The following is a 20,757-nucleotide window of genomic DNA, read 5'->3' as shown; positions in this document are numbered from 1 at the left end:
TTAAAGCGCTCTTTCAGTGCCAGATCTAAAATTCATAAAGGTAACAATTTAATTGCCTCAATTAATTTGCATGCAGAGATCTTTAGCTAGGGTTTATGTTCTCATGAAGTTAAGGGTCCCGAAAGGAGCCTCGATCAGTATTCTGACAGCATGATATCTTTTAAATTGCAGCTCTGCGGTAGGTTGTTGGGCCCATGCATTTTAATCGGATTCATTTAGTAATACATTTATTGGTAGTTACCGACAGACATACGGTAGTACTTATTATATGAATTTAGTATGACGAATAATCAAGCAAATTGCAACAGATCTGGTTCTGGGATCCTTCCAGGAGCATCTTGCAGGGCAGCAGACATCAGATATATGTTTGCACTGCCCTGGCAATATTAGATTGTTCATTGACCATCACTAGCCTTTTTTAATCCTCTGCAGGAGCTGGATTGTGGGATCGGATTCTTAGCTTTCTTGCTGTCTGAGGCTGAGTTCAATGACTTTTGCCCTGCTGTTCATGAGGCTAGGTGGAACAGTGCATAGCACAGAAACCTCCAGTTCTTCGTACAGGCTCCAAGTTGCCAAGCGAGGCAAAGTTATAGCCTTGTGCTACTTTTAAATATCTTTCCATCAACAGGGATCACCTTTTTTCTGTCTGTAATTATCACTTAAAGAACTAGCCTTGTGCTTGTGTCAGCTGCGCACAGATTTCTAGTGGTCCCCGGCTTCTTTAAGATGCGCATCAGAGGCAGGGCTTTCTTTGTACTGGGTTTTTCATCAGTGGAACTCCCTGTCAACTTTTACGTTTTTTTTTATCGGATGTTAAAAGTTAGTGGCACTTCAGGAAAAAGGATCAAGACCACGTGATTCATTCACTAAATTTCCTTTCATCCCTGAGTATGGTATTTTCAGCTCCTAGATGGCAAATGTGACCTTTCAAAAAACAAGGCAAACTTTTCTAAAATATTTGTTAATAAAATATTTATTGTAGAATCTGCTCTTTGCCTCATTATGATGCCAGAATTCTCTCCATACCTATAGAGATAACTACAATTTTTCCTAGAATTTCTTATCTTGAGAGACTCTACAAACCTGCTCCCTATACCCAGGATACTCTGAATTTCTACTAATTTTATCCATGAATGACTGTCTTGTCTGATTATTAGCAATAAAGCCCCCTTTCATTGTTTCCTCTGGATAGTATTTGATCTTCCTTGTCCCATATATTTCTTTATTTTAGTTTTGGTATGCTGGTGAACATGTCTCTTATTAGCAAGTTGGGAGTGGATTTGGGCCCATGAGTCTGAGAAGCGCCCATTAGCTTAATATGTTGGCTATTAATGAATTTGTGGCTTCTGGGTGTACGCCAGCAAATCCTTGTTAGGCTGTAGATTACATTCCTAGTTATAGGATTGATGGAATATATTGAATAACTTGAAGTCGCAGGGGGCTGCTGGGTGTGGTCTGTTGGATTTGTTTTACTGGTTGATAATGAATGGAAATGGAGTTCTGCTGAGCAGTGCAATAGATTTAACTCTTTTCTAAATAGCACATTTGTCAGGGATAGGGATGTTTTGACAGTTTAAGTGGGCTCCAAGGTTGCAGATTTATTTCAGAGTTGTGTCTTGTAGCAATAATGTTTTAGAAGTCTTTGTACAGTGTGGATTTTGAGCAGGTTTAAAAATAATACAATATTGGTAGCATTATTTTACATCTGGAGAAGTGACTTAATACATCAGTGCATTACCGTGGGTAAGACCCAAGCTAACTGTGTTGAGGTAGCAGAATGCTTTTTTTTGTTAGCAATGCTTAACTTGTGCCAGTGTTTACTGGTGCTCAGCTCCAGCACTTTTTCTAGGCTCTCAGGCTTACAGCTCAGATGCACCTGGCTGTATCTGAGCATTCGGGCCACCGTATGTTGGTGATCTCTGTACCACTGTGTTAATCTGAATCCGCCTGCTATTTCCCTCATCTCTACCATAGAGATGTTGGTCCTTGCAGTCAAATGGATCTCTTATCCCCCCGTTTGAAAAGATGTCAGTAGGACAGCTGACCTGAAGATCTTTGCACTCAGTGGGTCATTTTGCCATGGCTCTAGCTAGGCGGAACCATTTGCTGCTGTACCTTACTCATTTCCTAGGTCTCCCTCTAACCTGCTGTTGAAATATTCTTCTAAAGTGATCGTGTGGGTCTGAAAAGTGGTCCTTATCCATATCACCCCTACTTTTCAACAGATAGGGCAGGAGTATACTTAGGAAGGCTAAAGGTGAATGCCACATCACAGGGCATGTATTTGCCAGGAACATACATCAATCAGAAGGATAGTGCAGGCTTTGCAACCAAATCCATCAGAGATCTAGAGTTAGCTGGCTGTGCTACAATCCACAGAGTGGATCAGTGGATAAGAATCCTCACCCACATAAGAACAGGAGCTGGTTCAGATGTGCCGAGAAACATATAGTATTATGAAAGCCTATGTGATAAGGTAAATTCAGAATTTAATATAATTGAGCATAGGCTGTGCCTATCATCTGGTATGTTTCTTTGTCTTATATGCTTGATAATATTTATAAGGCGGCGCCACCCTTGTTTGTGGGAATATATAATTTGGCAGATGCTTCCCTTCATACACACAAGCACATTCCTGGCATGAAAGAGTTTAAGTTGCTGTAACCTTAAGGAGTAGAGGTGAAAGAATGATAGTCACCTGTGAGATGCCTGGAAGCCGCCCAATTACATTTGTGAGATCATGTAGGTGGCAGGCTTCACCCCTCCAAATTGATATTTGTGACGGGATAGTTCTCTAGTGCTGTGTGAATTTATACTTTGTCTGCGAATTTGTGCGAAACAGTCAGGTTTGGCTCTTCTTTAGGTTTCTACTTCTCACCCAGGTTCACCGGGTGGTGAAGTTATTTTCCCAACAAATGTATTGGCAAAAACTACTCTTCAGTGTTTTTTCTGCACACAAAATCTTGCCAACTTGTCCAGACATCAAAGTTCAAAAAAACTTACTGTGGATGTTGTAGGTGAAGTTTTACAACCTCACTCACCCCTGTTTTTCTCATAGTAACACAACCCCTAGGCATAGCGAGAAAAAAGAGTTTGGCACGAAACATGTGATTGTTGGGTGAACTGCTGAAGCCTAAAACTTCAGGGGCCAAGGTGAGCAATTGTTACACTAGGCACACCTCCTGTCAAGAGGAAAACTTGAGATGTCCACCTCCGGCCTTATTCAGGTGATTGTGCACCACTGCTCTGTATTAACGCTACTAAGTCAGTGATTAATATACCAGGTGGTGGTCACCAGCACTTATTTATTGCATACAGTAACTTATTTTTCATGATCAGACTTTGACCCAGCGCTATAGAAAGGAGGAAGAAGAGAAAAATTGGCATTCGGTAGCAAAACAAAATAAATAACTTACCTGACTGCAATAAAGAGACTGAAGTGTAGGGCTTTGGAAGAAAGAGGCAAGTTACTCAGGGCTACAGAACCTTGGTATTCGGCAAACCTGACATTTGGCTGTGCCGCCAGAGAGCTCCTAAGAAAAATACATTCTGGAACCTTTTTGTTTTTTACTTTTACAAATTAAGGACTGCTACTTTTATGTTTTTTAATATAACCATAATACTTCTTTAACTGTTTTTTAAATCACCGTTTATTAATTTGGATTTCAAAAGTGCAAAATGCGAGAAACTAAGAGTATGGAGTTTGTAAACATTTACGGCCAGATGTACGACGCATTTTACCAGTCGCAAATGGCCCACCGGGCCGTTTGCGACCCGTAAAAGCCATCTTCCTATGTACCAACGCTAGTTTACGAGTCTGTAACCTATGACTGACTCACAAAATAGGGTTTGTGAATCGCTACTAGAAAGGGGCATGCAAAGGGCATCCGTTGCTAATAGCGAGTCGCACTGGTATGTATGAATGTTTTGCGTCGGGGAATGTGGTCGCAAAACATTTGCATATTACACCAATTTCAAATTGCTGGTAAGCCATTCACAAACAGGGAGGGGTCCCCAAGGGTCCCTTTCCCCTTTGTGAATGGGGGCGCCAACATTATTTCAGAGCAGGCAGGGGGTCCCATGGACAACTGCCCAACTGTAAAAAAAAAAATGTAAAGAAAACTTTTGATTTTTATTCTTAAAATGCATCCTGTTTTCCTTTATGGAAAACAGGGTGCATTAAAGAACAACAAAAAAATGCTTTATTTAAAAAGCTTGTATAAACAATAGAGGGAGAGAGGATTTTGGAGGGGTGCGTCCCTATCCTCTGGATATAGTACAGAAAAACAATGTGGACAAACCCACATATATATTCGACTCACTATTATTTTATTTTGAGAGACAGAAACCCATTAGGTTCATTAAAAGACCCCTCACCCACCAACCTAGTTGGTGGCATGCTTCATCATCGGGGTCCCAACTGGGTAGCCGAGTGCCACCCAGTTGTGCTACGACGCCTGATTACAGCGGAGCCTCTATTTTTGTGTTGATGTGGTAGAAGAGTGCTAATGAAGTTGTGCTAAGTCAAAATTGTCTCTGGGAGTCCATGCTAAAAAATACTTTATTCCCAGCATCCCAGGACAAGGTTAAAAAAAAAGAAATTGCAACTTTAAGATAAAATGGTCTTGGTTGTTACTAAGGTCTACATGTTTCAGCCTCGTTGCAAATTGTGAGGCTTTCTTCAGGACCGGGTGAAAAATAAGTGAGGGTGTGGTAAACAATTGCCACGTGTATACATTTTCAACACACGCGCTAAGGTGCGTTGTGCATGCAGTGGTGTCTGTTTACTTACAAACCCACTGGATAAAAACACGAGCTACGTATTTGTAGTAGCTCATGCAGGATCCGGGAGGGGCGCCCGTCTGTAGTCAAACATTCGTCAAGACGCGGCGTCCGCAAAACACCTACTCCGGTCTCCTTGTGGTCCAGTGGGTCCGTAAGTACACAGACACCACTGCATGCACAACGCACCTTAGCGCATGTGTTGAAAATGTATACACGTGGCAATTTTTTTCCAAACCCTCACTTATTTTTCAACCGGTCCTGAAGAAAGCCTCACAATTTGTAACGAGGCTGAAACATGTAGACCTTAGTGACAACCAAGACCATTTTATCTTAAAGTTGTCCTTTCTTTCTTTTTAACTTTGTCCTGGGCCGCTGGGAATAAAGTATTATTTAGCAAGGACTCCCAGAGACAATTTTAACTTCGCTCCACTTCCTTAGCACTCTTCCACCACATCAACACAAAAATCCAGCTCCGCTGTAATCAGGCGTTCGCAGCACAACTGGGTGGCACTCGGCTACTCTGTTGGGACCCCAATGATGAAGCATGCCACCAACTAGGTTGGTGGGTGAGGGGTCTTTTAATAAACCTAATGGGTTTTTGGCTCTCAAAATAAAGTACTAGTGAGTCGACTATATTTGTGGGTTCGTCCACATTGTTTTTCAGTGTTAATCAAAGAGCAGTCACAGACATGGTGTCCTGCTGACTCCAGCAGGCCTCCATCCCTGTGAGTGCCAGCCATACCAAATAGGTCTCAAATTGCAACCTACCTCACGAATGTACTGCGGCAGGTCTCTTATGATCCATTTGGGGATTGCAAACAGTGTCTGACACACTGCTGTATACATCTGGTTTTATGGCTTGCAAAATGGGGGTCGCAAAACCTGACGGTTGTACATCTGGCCCTTATTTGTTGGAAAGGAGAGCTTTTTGCTAACATGCAAATTATATCTCATCTAGGGTTCAATTTAAATAACTTGACTTTTTAATCTATGTGCTGGTAAAAAAACATTGTGACGTTCTTTATCACACATTTTCAAATAACTCATTGTCAGGAAGGCGACGTGTTTTTTAAAGTGTAATTGTTCAATGTTGAGAAAGCTTGGGCCCACTTTAACATCCCTAGTCAACTAGATAGTCTTTTTAGTTGCTTGAGAGGTAAGAGGGAAGGAAACAATCAGAATTACATCTCATTACTGTGTACACAAGAACTACGCTATAGCTAATAATGAGTTTAGTAAGGTTTGATTATAAATTCAAAAATAGTCTCTCATAAATCAGTCTTAGCATCACGCTGTAGAAATATGGGACAAACAGAATAAGTCCAAATCTCCTAAAGAGATTTACCGTACGAAACAAAAAGCTTACAACTAATTCAGTTATAGCGAAGCAAATGATCAGGAGAAAGAATTTGTTAAATTGCATCAGTTGATTTTCAAGAGTAAGCATGAGCACACTACCCTTCCCTGCACTACCTTAAAAGGGCCAACCCTAAACTAAGAATCATCAAATAAGAATGGATAATAGAAAGGTGTCAGCTGTCAGAGTCTTCAGAAGAAACTTTGAGTAAGACTCATATAGCATAAAACAACACAAAGCAATTAGAAGAGGTCTGTACCTCATGAAGTCTTAAGATGTCTCTCTGTCCCTCACTCAGTTACAGCGTAAGGTATTAGTTGCATTCAATTTAAATCATGTGATCAAGTCCAGTAACTTTCCACGATTCAGTCACAAATTAGCTACTGGCACCATCTTTCACATATCAAGAAGTTGCTACTTCATTCGTCTTTGGCCAGTCTTCTCCTCCATGGGACCTCGCCTCCTTTCTCGTTACCGTGTTTCTCCTTACCAAAATCAGTCTTCGCATCTCGCTATCACACTAAAACACAAACCCTTCTTTACTAAATAATGACCTTTGATTGCACCTGCAATAGAAACTAAAAATGCAAGAAACACATTCTACGTTGAAGGTTAAATGTAAATTAGATGTTCGACTTTATTATTATTATTAGCTAGCTTGTAAAGCGCCTGGTTACTCCAACGGAGTGTCCCCGTGCTGCAACATCAATGACAAATCCTAACCTAGCAACCTACCTGTGCATAGGCCTGACAGAATAATAAAAGCAAAAATATTACTTCCGTCCACCAGATGGGAGCCGGAAAAGCCAAGTTTTTAGGTTTTTCTGGAATAAAGACTCCAACTCGTAGATCCTAAGATCCATAGGGAGGTCATTCCATGCCTTGGCAGCCAGGAGGCCAAAGGATCTCCCTCCAGCTCGGACCTTCCGCACGTTGGGCACAATTACCCTGGCAGAGCCAAGCGATCTCAGATCCCGTGCGGGCCGATAGGCTGTAAGAAGGGAGAGCAGGAAGCGCGGCCCCTTCTGACTAAGGATCCTGTGACCAAAGCATAAGGCCTTGAAAGTGAATCTGGCCTGAATAGGGAGCCAATGAAGTTTCTTCAAGGCTTCCCCCACCAAAGCCCGCCTAGGGATGTTCAAGATCAGCCGGGCGGTAGCATTTTGGACCTTCTGCAAGAGGTTCAAATTTCTAGCCGTCACCCCTAAATACAGAACATTGCAGTAATCAAGGCGAAATGTAACAAGAGCCTGTACAATAGTTCTTTTAGCATCAAGGGGGAGAAGGTCCAGAATTTTACGAAGCATTTTGAGGATGCCACAGCAGGCTCCGGCCACAGCGGTAATTTGCTCAAAGAAGGACAGATTTTCATCAAATCATACTCCCAGATTCTTCACCTTTGGGATAGGCCCAAGCTCCACAGGCCACCAATGCTGTGACCAGAGAGAGGGCTATTTTCCAACAACCATCTCCTCTGTCTTCCCTGCATTCAGCTGGAGGCAGCTGTATCTCATCCAATCCGCAAGCTCCCCCAAGCAGACCTTAAAATCAGAAGCCATTCCAGATTCATTTTGCTCCAGTCTCACAACCAGCTGAGTGTCATCAGCATATGACACCAGCTTTATCCCATGCCTCAAGACAATAATCGCCAGAGGGCGCATATAGATATTAAACAGGGTGGGGCTGAGAGCCGAACCCTGTGGCACCCCATGCGACAGAGGACAGACTCTCGATTTATATGGGTGTTGCAGAACCTGGAAGGATCTGTTATGCAAGAAGTTTTTCATCCATTCCCAGGTGCCGCCATCAACACCGGCCTCCAGCAGCCTCTCAAGCAGGAGGCCATGGGACACAGTGTTGAACGCAGCACTCAGGTCCAGAAGGATCAAAGCAGTAGTCCTTCCTCCGTCTGCAGCAATTCTCAGCACTTCTGCCGCAAGGAGAAAGGCCGACTCTGTGCTATGGAGTGGCCTAAAGTCAGACTGGGTATCATGAAGAACCCCTGTCTCTTCCAGAAACATAGACAGTTGTCCATTAAGATGTTTCTCTGCAATTTTAGCTACATAAGGGAGCAAAGAGATTGGTCTCAAATTTTCAGGAGTTGTGCGATCCAAAGATGGTTTCTTCAGCAAAGGGACCACCATAGCGTGTTTCCAATTAATGTGATCCTGCCCTGACAGATTCAGTAGAGAAGTGAGAACCGGGGCAATTTTATTCTTCCCTAGCCGCAAACATTGACCCTGATTTCACGTGCTCCATCAGTCTTAAAACCTGACTTTCCATAGGTGGTAGGAAAACAAACTTATCCTTAGTTCCAGGAGCTTCTCCAACAGGAGCGGGGACAACATTCCTGCTACTTTCCGGAAAGGTTGCATATATTTTATCTATCTTGCCCATAAAATAATCAGCAACCTTATTACAATGATCCATAGAAGTAGGGAGTGCAGCAGTCACCCGTTCCAAAGAGGACAGCTGTTTCACAACCTGAAAGATGTTCTTGGTGGAATTTTTAGCTAACTTAATTTTTTCTGTATAAAATTTCCTTCGAACTCTCCTAATCTCACGGTGGTACAACTTCAAGGCCCCTAAATACTTCTGCCTGTCTTCATCCAGGTAGCTCTCCCTCCACTGGCGTTCAAGGCGCTTATAGCCAGTTTCCAATTGTGCCAGTTCTACTGAAAAACATTTCGCAGAAGCAGTCAGACGTGTGCTCTTGCATGGTTTCAGTGGTATCAGGGAGTCCACCGCCTCTGTGATCCAGCAGGAAATTAAATTATCAGCTATTTGGGTATCTGCTCCTAAATTAGGAATACTGCAGGCCAGTGCCTCCTCAAAGGAATCCTGAGTTAACGGGGCCCTTTTCCGAACCATCATGAGTTCCAAGCCCCATCCCTGCTTGCAGAGGACCTTACCAAGGGTCAGAATCCTGAAAGGGAGTATATAGTGGTCAGACCAGGCTACAGGGACTTGTAATGCAGCATCCACCTGCATACAATTGGTAAAGCTATTGTCTAATGTATGGCCCATATTATGTGTGGGAGTATGGACCAATTGATTAAGACCCATTGCCTGGAGTCCTAGGGTCAACTCTGTAGATTCTTTACTTTCCTTATCTTCTAAATGAAAATGTAAATCACTCGCAAGAATAAAATTAGGGTAGCGAATAGCATAAGGGGATAGAATTTCAAAAGGCTCATCAATAAAGGCTTTCCCCGGGGTCTATAGATAAGAAGCCCTACAATCAATTTAGTGATAGTGATAGTCAAATTAAAAAAGGCTGCTTCACAGCTAGACATTGGAAGTTTATACATTTTAAGCTGGAGTTCTTTCCTGAAAATCACAGCAAGCTCCCCCCCCTCCCCCCCCCCCCTCTGACCAGGCCTATCCACTCTAAGGATCGCATAGCCTTCGGGTAGGGCATCCAAGATATCCGGGGCGGACGTATCACTGAGCCAGGTTTCAACTAGAAATAGCCCAGCCGGTTCTTGGTCCCTAAGAATATCATAGATTTCTAAACTGTGTTTTCCGAGCGATCTGCAATTAAGGGAAAGACAGAGTAGGGGGACGCTAGTTGTTCCCAATGCTTCCCTTCTATCCCTTGCTTCCCCACCCGATGTCAGCTGAAAGCCACAGTTCTTACAATCTATTCGCTCGCTATCGGCTACTAAAGAGTGTAGGCAAACAGTGTCCCCAGGACTACTAAGGGCCCGCAGATGCTCAGAAGAGTATACATTCCTAGGTTTGACAAAAGAGCCAGGGGTCCTGGCCCCTGGCACCGTCCAGACGCGGACGGGCGCAGACAGGCTTGCCTTAGGCGTGCCTTTGGTGCGCCAGCGGCACGCCCGCTGCGCGCCCGCTTGAGCATGCTCTTAAATGGTGTATGCGCTGGGAGCACTAGACCGCTCCTGCAGTGCAAAACTTGGCGCCGGAAGTGAGGGTAATGGAAATGGTGCAGAGGGTACGTCGCAGCGCCCTCCGCTCAATCGGCACAAGCCGCGGCAGACCAGGGCGAGAGTACCCTCGGTAAACAAGGTGGCATCCACGGTAAGCAGCCCCCTTTCCTTCCCCCCACTGTCCCAATAATAAAAGATAAAAAATGTTTTTTTTAAAGATGAGGGCTACAACTAATCATACGATACCAAAGGGGACGATGGATGGAGCGCTTGAGCAAATCAAACACTCGCCCCCAGTCAACTGATCTGGGCTTAATCCATCATCATTCTTTAGCTCACTCCACCACCACAAAGCGATACCAAAGGGGATAATGGACGGAGCGCTGGACTGTTCACATGAGGCACAGGATCAGATTGATTTGCATATGGCCATGTCTGAACTAGGGTGGCGGAGTGAGCTAAAGAATGATGATGGATTAAACCCAGATCAGTTGACTGGGGGTGAGTGCTTGCAATGTTCAACACTCCGTCCATCATCCCCTTTGGTTTTCCTTTGTTCGCCCTAAGTTGGCAGGGTATGCCCAGACGTGGGTCCCTTGCTCACTTTGCCACTGGATTCAAGATAGCCTGGCTGATGAGGGTTATGAACCCGAAACCGGTCCCAGGGTGCTTGTTTCCGGTCCAGGGAAGACATGGTTTGGCAGTTCGGGCTGGGCTGTTCCCATGAGGCACAGGATCAGACTGATTTGCATATGGCCATGTCTGAACTAGAGTGGCGGAGTGAGCTAAAGAATGATGATGGATTAAATCCAGATCAGTTGACTGGGGGTGAGTGCTTGCAATGTTCAACACTCCGTCCATCATCCCCTTTGGTTTTCCACAACTAATCATACAGCAATGAAAAGCAGAGTCAAATGCCGCAGCGCTAGCGAGGACAGCGCAAAGGACTCACAGATGACATGAGCTTGTACTGAATCTGTTCTCAAGCCCCAAAAATCATATCGACTTAATAGTTCACCGGGTTACTAATGCGTGCACATTTCTAAACACATAGCAAATGCAGTTTCTTAATGAATAAATAAATTGCAAAAGTTTACCAAAAAGATAATTTCTTGTTACACATATAAATGCTTAAACATTAGTCTAAACATACACCTTATTTCCTTAACTTCACAATTAGACGCATTATAAGCTTTAATTTCTCTTTAAGACATTAATATGTAAATGTTGCAAAGACCTTTATTAATCACATTTCTATGCACACAATTTATAAGTCCCATTAATGTTCATGTGGAATACTTTAAATATACAATACCCCATCTTGCTTAGTAACATTAGTAACACAGAATATATGCGAGTGCAGACTACATATGATTATAATGCACACCTACGGAAATTTAGGATTAGATCAAAATTAAGCGGCTCAAGTATCTTTACATGGCAACACCAAAGTGTATCCCAGTATCTGCTAACTTGAAAATTACCATATGTATCACCAAGGGACCGGGCACATGCATCGATATTTCATGAAGAAGATAAATATTTTAAAATGCAAACTCTGCACAGAATATAACGGAGCTTCAAAACTGGACATTGCATTTATTCATCTTTTAGAAAATGTAATGTTCAGATGTAAGGTCTGCAGATGCTAAACCACATTTTCCACATTAACCAAACACCCCCATGTATTTTACAGACGGAGAGAGTGTTAATTCAATTGTTAATGTGCTTCAAATGTTTGTACACAAATACATTAAATATATGTAGGGCCACTGGAATTATGTGCAAGGGAGGACCAAATTATGCGGCATAGAGCGTCTCATTAACTTCGCACATCTCCATATATTTTGTATGATTAGTTATGTACAAGTGGGTTTGCTCATACAGAAAGGGTAGTCCCTAGGTATCCCATCCCCTGGTACATACCAGCACGGATAAGTGCATATTGCTGTACTCACCATGACACACTGATTCTGTTTAAGGCATGTCGACGCTTAACAAGAAGTGAAACTTTTGGGGCTTGCATTCCTGCTCTTGCTTCGCCTCTAAGAAATAAAGAAAAGTGTATTGTATTATTTAAAATTAGAAAACGTGCACACAGACGCACCAGAACACACCGTCGCTCTCTCCATGACGCATTATGCCTCCACACACACAAACACCCGCACTCAGTCTGTTTTTGTCAGATGTTTTTCACTCACATTGTTGTTGTGGAAAACACCTTACATCCAACTGCAAAGAAGTTTTTTCTGACAACAAACATAAATTATTTGATAGTAATGACGTGCTGCTCTCCAGATTCACCTGACATGGACCTCCCAATCCATTGTGTAAAGTCATGAAACCCCAAGGCCAAGCCCAGGCATTCTCCATTGTCCTCTCCTGCCTTCTCCTCTCAACACACCTGGTAGTCGCGTTCACGATAACTGTTAAGGGCCATTTTACTTCAATTCTGGATTCAAAAGACGCCCATTCCTGATTTTCTCTTTTATCTGTATATTAAAAATTTTACCACGTTTTTATGTCTTTTGTGATCAGTAGCACAACTGATTCTTTAAATGTAATATTAAAATATTTAATTTGTCCAAGTATTGCAGACAGGCTCCAGCAGAATTGTCACTGTATGGTCATAAATGTTGACACTACTGTGACCTGGGTGTGAGGGAAATGAGTATTTCTGCCTGGGTGGGGTGTACAAGAGAGACAGATGCATTCCTTCTGTGTGTACTGTTTCTGATCTGTGTGAGCCTCGCTTGCAATGCCACCGTATGAGATGTACAGTTACATGAGTGAGGGAGCCATGCGCAGTTGCTATTTTACCACACCGTTTTGCCTGTGTGTCTGTGAGTGTGAATGTAAACCTTGCAGTAGTGCTGCTGGTATTGTGCTTGTTGTGTTTGCGCGTGATGTTTTGAGGGAAATGAGTACTTCTGCCTGGGTGGGGTGTACAAGAGAGACAGATGCATTCCTTCTGTGTGTACTGTTTCTGATCTGTGTGAGCCTCGCTTGCAATGCTACCCTATGAGATGTACAGTTACATGAGTGAGGGAGCCATGCACAGTTGCTATTTTACCATACCGTTTTGCCTGTGTGTCTGTGAGTGTGAACTTAAACCTTGCAGTAGTGCTGCTGGTATTGTGCTTGTTGTGTTTGCGCGGGATGTTTGCACTGCTAATGCAAGTAATGGAGTGTCCTCTGCTGCTGCCCATGCATCATCTGCCCTGCATGAGTAAATAAGCCCTTCTTGCTCCTGCTCATGGTGTAACGTTTGTGTGAGACTGAAGTTAGCACAGCTCTTTCCTGTACTCTCTTTATTTAGCTTGTTTGTCTGCTGTCCATTGTGTGTGCCAGTTGTGAGTGGTCACGGTGTTGCTCTCCATGGTGTGTGTGTGTGTGTGTGTGTGTGTGTGTGTGTGTGTGTGTGTGTGTGTGTGTGTGTGTGTGTGTGTGTGTGTGTGTGTGTGTGTGTGTGTGTGTGTGTGTGTGTGTGTGTGTGTGTGTGTGTGTGTGTGTGTGTGTGTGTGTGTGTGTGTGTGTGTGTGTGTGTGTGTGTGTGTGTGTAAAGAAGTTGATCTTGCTGTTGCATATATGGTGCCAGTTTATGGGGCTATTTTTAAAAAAAAGTTATTTAAGTATAATGTAATTCTTACTTGTATTGTAATTTGGATTGCAATCCAAGTTACTAAAGGGATCAGAAAAGAAGGATAAAGAGTGTCAAGGATACATGACAGAGAGCTAAGACTTCATTTTCCAAAGGAATGTTGTTATAGTTGAGGTAGGTGATGATGAAACCTAAGAAATCCTGTACTCTATACAAAAGCCACAACTATTGCTTTTGGCAGTACTTGTTTCTGTTAAGAAAAGTAAGGAGAAGTTACTACAGAAAAGGCAATATATGATTTTGCTAGCCATGTGTAGTAATGCATAAAAGTGGGCCAAGAAGATCAATGGAACATTTGCATAGTACATTTGCTTTCACAAGTGAACATGTTTCTTTTCCTGGTGTGTTTCGGATGTATGTTTAAATAGTGGGTGTATCATGAGATCAGAACATTATCTTTACAACATTGTACAATTGACAGGGACATATTCTGCCTATGCCTTTTAGTCCTTCTTTTGCACAGTTGCCAAGAGGACTGGCTGACGAAGGTGATGGTGGAACAGGTTGTAAGTATGAAGGGCTACATGTTTTATGGGAGGGGGTCAGCTTCTATAGTCTTTGCATGTGAATAGGCACATTGAAGTTGGCAAGACCTGATTTATCCCGTGAAGATCCATTTTCGTCGTGTTCACTTGTTTGACCATCTGACTCCATGTTATGAAAGAGACGCCTTTTTCCAGTCCTGCACTTCTTTTTACTAACCTATTGCGTAGTGAAAGTTGTATTCCTGGTTATCAACAAATGAACCATTTGGACTAACGCACTCAAAAACAATAAGTTGAAAAAGTAAAGTCCTTGAGTTGAACATAGCGTCGCTGATGAACTGGTCCTCTGGTACCCGTATGAAGAACTGGATAACGGCCCTGAAGCCATCATGCAGTAATGTGTGCCCTAACACAAGATCCCTACAGAATGGCTTTATTCATTTGATAAGTAGTTGGGGAGCAGCGCACTCCAATTGGCTTACTTTACAATTCAGTTGTAGTTGATGATATAGGTGCTGCAGTGTTATGCTCGCTGTCTATCGGGCATTTAAGCAAGGAAGAAAGAGGACAACCAACTGATGGTTGACACTGCGCACAGTGCTGGGGGTGACTAAGACCCTAAACTGTTAATCACATTGACATAAAAAATGGTCAAACACAACGGTCCGAATCAAACGAACATATATTGATTCATATATGTAGTAGATAAATACAAAGATTGTCAATCCATTAGTATAATATGACAATTATTTACAGTCATCAACCTAATGCATTTCTAACAAAGCATAAATCTGATACATAGTACATTTGTTTGATCACATGATGACATGATGATGAGCCCAATGCATTTCGGGACTTTGGTGTCCCTTCGTCAGGGGCAATCTGCAAACAAAAAGGAACATAATGATCATGGATATTACTAAAACCTAAGGTTTACATTACATGATACTCAATGGAAAACATCACTGATTGTGTAGCTACCAACAGTGAATTACCCTAAGTGGGTCCTCAAAACAACATGCCACTGTTAATCGGGCTATGCAAGGAGTGTAAGATTCTATGTAAAGTAGAAAGGTAACGTCACCCAAAGGTGTAAGGGCACCATAGTAGTGTTGGTGGACAAAGTTTGAACTGCTAGAGGAAAAAATAGTGCCGAAGAGAGGTAGGTAAAGGAGTGGAGTAAGCATGGCGAGTGAGCCTCACCTCATGTACTATGTCGCTAGGACCTCAATGAGGAAATAATCATGCCTACCGGACAACAACGCTGCTGTATTGAAAGAAAGGAAAAAACATAAGGAACGGAAAAAATGCTATCCAGTGTGAATCATGGTCGGAACAGAATAAACCCCACTTACCAACAATTCTGAATGTGGAGCCGCGAGGATGAGAACTGCAAGCAAAGAAGCATGAAGTAAACAAGGGTGCTGGAAGGGGTACGACAAAGTAATGAAGTATAAGTAGGAAGGACACACGGGTGGGCTAAGTACTTACTAATGTGATGCAAGAAGCGTAGCGTGGACCGTAGTGACGGGAAGCGTCCGATACCGGAGAGAGATCCTTGAGTTCAAACCTCACGCCATTAAATGCAACCAGAACGGAAGGACTAATGCGAATGCGGACTTCCGGGGTATAGTTAAGCTAGAAACAGGACTGACAGGGATCGCCATGATGGAAAGGTTCAGCGTGACTAAAACACGAGAGAGGAGCCAGAGATCGAATACCAAAGATATCACAGGGAATGTGAATACGAATGGAGTGAAATAAATGAAGAAATGGAAAAATGAAAAAATAAATAAAATAACAAAATATATAAAAAAATATAAAGACAATGATAAGAAGCCTGAGATGAAAATTGGAAAACGAGAGCCCTATGAGGTGGGGCCGTGCATCGTATAAGAAGCCTCAACGGATACAATGAACACATGAGGAAGAGGGTATGGATGCTTAGTGAGTCCATAAGATAGTAAGGGACGTAGTGAGATGTTATGAAACGGTGTCTAAATATGAGGGGTGACAAGAATAAATAAAGGACTCGAGTATGGGCAATGGACGAGAAGGTCGAATGCTAGCGGGCAATGTACATGCAAAGAACGACAATCCTATACAAATGCAGCCATTGAATAATGTAAAAAGATACGCTTGAGATAAGAAGAGATGGTGAATGTAGTGAGAAGGCGGATGACGAGTGAAAGTCTGTGGGAAATGGTATGGGTGCTGTGTGGGAATAATGTAGTGAGAAGGATAGTGAACCCCAGAGTGTTGAAGGATACACTGAGAATTCATGAGCTGAGAGTTGTTGAGGAGAATGTCTACAAAAAACATGACAAATCTAGACGATCGTTAAGACCAAACGGAGCCAGGGTGTGCAATTACTGAATCCAAAAGATTTCTTTGCGTAGTAGTAGATTAGTGATGTCAACCCCTGGCCTGACCTTAATGGTTTCAATGATTTGGAAGCGAAGTTGTGAGATTGTATGTTGAGCTTCTGTCCAATGAATAGCAAGGCTTGAGGTAGTGTTTTTGTTTCTAATCCTGGATTTATGTTCTGTGATACGAGTTTTAATTTTACGTTCAGTTTTCCCTACATATGCCTTTCCACAAGGGCATTTAATGCAGTAGATGGCGTGTGAGGTATTGCAGTCACTAGTATGTTTCAGTGGTATCTTGGAACCAGATGAAGGATGAGTGAGGATATTGCCTGTAATTACATTATTACAATGCACGCATGCTTGACATTTACGTGTCCCATGGTACATACTCAGTTTTTCAGTAGCTGTAGTAGGACACCAAAGTCCCGAAATGCATTGGGCTCATCATCATGTCATCATGTGATCAAACAAATGTACTATGTATCAGATTTATGCTTTGTTAGAAATGCATTAGGTTGATGACTGTAAATAATTGTCATATTATACTAATGGATTGACAATCTTTGTATTTATCTACTACATATATGAATCAATATATGTTCGTTTGATTCGGACCGTTGTGTTTGACCATTTTTTATGTCAATGTGATTAACAGTTTAGGGTCTTAGTCACCCCCAGCACTGTGCGCAGTGTCAACCATCAGTTGGTTGTCCTCTTTCTTCCTTGCTTAAATGCCCGATAGACAGCGAGCATAACACTGCAGCACCTATATCATCAACTACAACTGAATTGTAAAGTAAGCCAATTGGAGTGCGCTGCTCCCCAACTACTTAACTGATATTTCTGTCTCAGCAGCAGCACCCGCACGTTCAATATGTCGTTCGATGCAATTACGAACATTACTGATAACAGAGCCAACACGAAAGCCTACACCTCGGATGAAGCATCTGAAATTTATTCTCTCATCCAAGAAGTGAAAACTACTGATACTCGTGGTGGAACTATCACTCAACAACTACGTCAGCTTGAATTTATAACAAGGAGACAACTCAATCAAAAATTGCACGCATCTACACTTGTTCAATATCACAAAGCTAAAAGGATCCCGAGAGGGCTACGCCTTGCCATCAAACCAATGTTATTTAGTTTTCATCTCAATACCTCCTTCATGGATAAATGGTACTCCATACTTAATAAATGCTCATTAGACCTTATTCTCCTGAAAATCGAGGAACTGTCAAAAACTATAAAGGATTTAGAGGAGGAAATTTATTCTTTAAAAAGCGAGTTACATTTGCGCATGGAGTCTGATTCTTGGAAACTACAATTGGAAGTCCTTAATCAGAAGCTTGACAACTATGAAAGAGAATTGCAAGAAGGCAAATTACGAAAATATAGGCGAGATACCATTGACTACAAACTGAATGAAGTTTATACTTGGGCCGAAATATACACGCGTAAACGGTTTGACACCAAGAAAACACCCACATCTTCCGATGAAAGTCTGGTGTCAGACAAAGACACTACCATTGGCCGCACACCTGCTTCAGCAGTTATTCTTACTCAACAAGCTGGCCCTTCCACTTCATCAGCCACCACGTCAACTGGTACAACGTCTGCCTCTTCTATTCCTTCCACTTCTTTTTTATCACAGGCCATGGATCACGGGCGTCCACCGTCCCAACCAGATTCATCAAAACCAACAACGCACGAAAAACCCGGAGAGGGAAAGGAAGGAAGTGGAAAGTCCTTACGAAGTGGGAAAACAGTGAACTAGTCATCAACATATCATCCTACATGCTCAATGCTACATGCTCAATGACCAAGAAAAATCCCTACTTGGACGTGGATTATCGTTTGTACCCACATCCCACACCACTCATCTCCAGACACAGGGTGAATTTTTCAAATTTATGCGTACCATCCGATTGAAGCACTTCTTCAACAATGTTGTGATGACTACTCAGCAAGATAGAGAACCAATCCAACAACAATTCAAGCCCAGAAGTACATTTATGCCACCTTCCTCTTACAAGACCCTGGACAGTTTTGAAACGCTGGTCAACAAGGATTTGGAAAAGCTTAATTATCGACCAAAGCATCACAATAACATCTCCAAGTACGAACGCAACATCATCCAGAACCTGGCAAATAACCCATTGATCACAATACAACCGGCTGACAAAGGAGGCGCCACAACAAAGTTATTTTGAATATCAACACCAATTCTATGCCCAACTGAATGGAACATCAATGGGATTTTCGGGAGCTCCAGCCTATGCGAATATCTACATGGCACAATACGAGCAAGATAACATCATCTCTAATCTTGATTGGTGGACAAAAATCATCCTATATTATCGTTACATTGACGATATCTTTCTGATTTGGAATGACACCATATCGTCCTTCACCACAATGATTGAGTCACTCAACAGTACCAACCCTCATATCCAACTAACATATTCCATCAATGAGGATACTATCCACTACCTGGATGTACAAGTGAGCAAAACGGCCTCGAACCATTTCAAAACGACCGTTTTCCACAAACCAACAGATCGAAACAGTCTTTTAACTTTTTCAAGCTTCCATCCACGCAACCTCATTATGAATTTGCCATTATCCCAGTTCATAAGGATACGCAGAATTTGCTCTGACACAGCGAACAGCTCGTTTGAACTACTTGAAACTTCCAAACGTTTCTCAGCAAGAGGTTACCCTCAGGAAGTATTAACTAATTGCCTAACAAAAGCCATGGCTAAACAACGGCACGACCTCCTGAAACAACAATCACGTACTTCCCAACAAAGACTGGTATTTGTCAGCAGTTTCTCTACTACATCTTCTAAAATCAAGAACATCATCCACTCTCGGTGGGAACTCCTCCAACAAGAACAAGACTTCCAAAATCTCTTCCAAGAGAAACAATGTACTATGTATCAGATTTATGCTTTGTTAGAAATGCATTAGGTTGATGACTGTAAATAATTGTCATATTATACTAATGGATTGACAATCTTTGTATTTATCTACTACATATATGAATCAATATATGTTCGTTTGATTCGGACCGTTGTGTTTGACCATTTTTTATGTCAATGTGATTAACAGTTTAGGGTCTTAGTCACCCCCAGCACTGTGCTCAGTGTCAACCAGCAGTTGGTTGTCCTCTCTATTCATTTGATGCACACTGTAATGAAAAATGGTTTCCTTGGAGGAAGTTGACATACACATGGGTGACAAATCTGTGTTGTGAGGCAACAGCAAAGGGAATGCTAGAGGCTAGATGCTGTCAGCCAGCAGTGCATTACTTGTGCATTTTCAATAGGTTATTCTGAAACACTTATTAATAGGTAAGCATGCATGTTAAAGTGATACGCACTAGATCCTCTGTGATCACTGAAATAAAGTCTTTCATTTTTATTCCATTTTGAAATCATCATGTAGATCTGCATTGTTGAAACTATGATTTGAACATGCAAAAAGGGTCTTTCCAGCTTGACTTATGTGTTAGCCATGACATATCTTTGAACAATTTAGTGATATATGGTTAATTTGTCCGATATTGCGTCTCATAAACCTAAGAGAAAATGCACCTTTCACTTCTAAAAACTGGACAACTGTATGCTTGAAAACTAATTACTCAGAACAAATCTGTGACTTGGAGCACAGCTAGAGTTGATGTATTCAGGGGCATGTAGTATGAGGCTGCACAGAATCAGAAAAAAAAAATATTAATATACATGGCGTCTGGTTATCAGAACTAATATTCAGATTTATGAAAAATTCAAATCATGGCCTTTAAGAACTATCATCCTAGAGAGTTCTAATACGTTCACATCTAAAGTTATTAATGTCTCTGTTTCTGTAGGTATCAAGAGTCGTACAGTTAAGGAAATCTATCAATTCTGTTGCCAAAAATTAAATTATAAATCATTATGAATTTCTTTAACTTTTAAGAAGACCCTACTTATTTGTTAAGGTTAATCTGACACAAAGAAATACTCTGTTAAAGTCACCAAGCCTTTGCCCTAGCTGGGGAGGGGTGTGCAATATTAAATATGAATTAATAGTAATTTTAAAATAGTTGTAGTTATCCAACATGAAATCGGCATATATTCTTGGGGTTAGTTTTGCTACCAATTGCCTAATAAATCATAGGAACAGATTTGCATGTACACATTTCTGGTTTTCTCTATAGAGG

At 42.0% G+C, this 20,757-nt stretch overlaps 1 protein-coding gene across 2 annotated transcripts in view; it reads left to right on the top strand.

The window, feature by feature from the left end:
• FTO (FTO alpha-ketoglutarate dependent dioxygenase) overlaps positions 1–20,757 on the top strand; it is a 1,490,677-nt gene that overhangs the window by 951,041 nt on the left and 518,879 nt on the right. The window lies entirely within an intron of this gene.

This window comes from Triturus cristatus, chromosome 12, assembly GCF_964204655.1.
Source record: "Triturus cristatus chromosome 12, aTriCri1.1, whole genome shotgun sequence".
Lineage (NCBI taxonomy): Eukaryota > Metazoa > Chordata > Amphibia > Caudata > Salamandridae > Triturus > Triturus cristatus.
Note: the sequence above shows the minus strand (reverse complement) of the source record. Positions and strands in the feature narration are given on the sequence as shown.